We start from the raw sequence: 2,567 nt of genomic DNA, 5'->3' as shown, positions 1-2,567 counted from the left end.
TCCCCTAGCCAAGCTGTTCCAGTACAACACTGGCATCTACCCGACAATGTGAAAAACTGCTCAGCTATGTCCTGTACACAAAAAGGACAGATGACTGCTCCATCAGTATACTCTCCATCGTCAGTAAAGGGATGGAAGGTGTCACCACCAGTGCTATCAAACAGCACCTACTCAGCAATAACCTGCTCAGTGACACCCAGTTTGGGTTCTGCCAGGGTCACTCAGCTCCTGACCTCATTACAGTCTTGGTTCAAACATGGACTGCATTCCAGAGAGGAGGGGAAAGTGACAGCCCTTGACATCAAAGCTTAATAGATGGCTTGGAAAGGGTGGACGCTAAGAAATTGTTTCCGTTAGGCGGGGAGACTAGGACCCGTGGGCACAGCCTTAGAATTAGAGGGGGTCAATTCAGAACAGAAATGCGGAGACACTTCTTCAGCCAGAGAGTGGTGGGCCTGTGGCATTCACTGCCGTGGAGTGCAGTGGAAGCCGGGACGCTGAATGTCTTCAAGGCCGAGATTGATAAATTCTTGATATCACAAGGAATTAAGGGCTACGGGGAGAATGCGGGTAAGTGGAGTTGAAATGCCCATCAGCCATGATTGAATGGCGGAGTGGACTCGATGGGCCGAATGGCCTTACTTCCACTCCTATGTCTTATGGTCTTAATTCAACTGAGTGTGGTATCAAGGAGCCCTGACAACACTGGAATCAATGGGTATCAGGGAAAACTCACCGCTGGTTGAAGTAATCTCTGGAATGCATGAAGATAGTTGTGGTTGTGGAGGGTCAGTCATCTCAGCTCCAGGGCACCTGTGCAGGAGTCCCTCAGGGTAGTGTCCTTGGCCCAACCATCTTGAGCTGCTTCATCAATGACCTTCCCTCTGTCATCAGGTCAGAAGTGGGGATGTTCACTGATGATTGCACAATGTTCAGCACCATCCGCGACTCCTCAGATACTGAAGCAGTCCATGTTTAAACGCAACAGGGTCTGGACAATATCCAAGCTAAGGGTGATGATTGGCAAGTAACATTCATGCCACACAATTGCCAGGCAATGACCATTTACAGTAAGAGAAAATCTAACCACTGCCTCTGACATTCAGTGGTGGTGCCGTCACTGAATCCCCCACTATCAACATTTTGAGGATTATCATTGACCAGAAACTCACCTTAGACTCATCATATAAATACAATAACAGATCACAGGTTAGGAATCCTGTGGCAAACAATTTACCTCTTAATTCCTTAAAGCCTATCCACCATCCGCAGGGCAAAAGGCAGGAGTGTGATGGGATCCTCCCCACTTGCCTGGATGGAGGCAGCCCCAGCAACACTCAAGAAGCTCGACACCATCCAGGACACAGCAGCCTGTTTGACTGACACCACACCCACAAGCATCCAGTCTCTCCACCAGTGATGCTCGGTAACAGCAGTGAGTACTGTCTACAAGATGCACTGTAAAGTTCATCAAAGAGCCCTATGACAACTCCAAACCCATGACAACTTCCATCTAGAAGCAACTACATGAAAACACTTTCAAGTTCCTCTCCAAGCAACTCACCTTCCTGACTTGGAAGGATATCACTGCCATGGGGTCAAAATCCTGGCATTCCCTCTCTCATGGATTGTGGGTCTCCTTATAGCACATGAACTGCAGTGATTCAAGAAGGCAGCTGCCCATCACCGTCTCAAGGGCAACTAGGTACAGGCAATAAATGCTGGCCAGGCAGCAATGCTCAGGTCCCATCGGTGAATTTTAAAAAAAGAGAAATGCAAACTGATTAGCAAGAGCCAACATGGGTTTAAAGATATTTTCGAATGTATCTGTTCAGCGATGTTATTATGTACCTCTTGAGCAAGTGGTACTTGAATTCAGGTATCCTAGTCTGGAAGGACTGTATGAATTTATAAAGGTCATGTGTAATGGGCTTCATTAGTCGTTCCTTCAAAAGATACTAAGTATTTGACAGGGCAATGTAGATTGCTGTAGATCATACGGACTTCCAGAAAGTATTTGATATATTTTCATATCGATGCAGTTTGCTAAAATTGAGGTTGATGGAATTAAAGGCAAACTTGGTCTTGATCGGAAATCAGAGACCTGTGGTAAGGGATAAGGACTGACATTAGAAGGAAGTGACTAGTGAACTATAATCTGGTGGGTATATATTAAAGTTCCACGTTGCTGCCATTCTGCTATTCCCACAAACTCTCATTAAAGTTTGTGAACCATAAATATAGAACTAAATGATGACTTTGTAGAGAATCCTTATTTTTTAAAATTTATTTTCTTTAAAAAATAAAATGCATAAAATTGTACTTGTAAGTAAGTATGTCACTGTTACTTTCAACAAATAAGAAAATGATCTATTAGAAAGTAGTTTTAGGATACTCTAACACTCACGGAAACTGAAGAACAACATCTGCATTGAACAGTTCAGCCTGAAATCAATTTTCTTCCTCCTAGGCATGTTCGTAAAAATGTGAAGATTACTAGAACCCCTCCAGTATGGGAACAAGTCCTTCACCCCAGAAACTCCCCCCCAAGCCTCCAAACAGTAAAC

Source organism: Hemiscyllium ocellatum, chromosome 35 (genome assembly GCF_020745735.1).
Source record: "Hemiscyllium ocellatum isolate sHemOce1 chromosome 35, sHemOce1.pat.X.cur, whole genome shotgun sequence".
Lineage (NCBI taxonomy): Eukaryota > Metazoa > Chordata > Chondrichthyes > Orectolobiformes > Hemiscylliidae > Hemiscyllium > Hemiscyllium ocellatum.
This window is presented reverse-complemented; position numbering follows the sequence as displayed.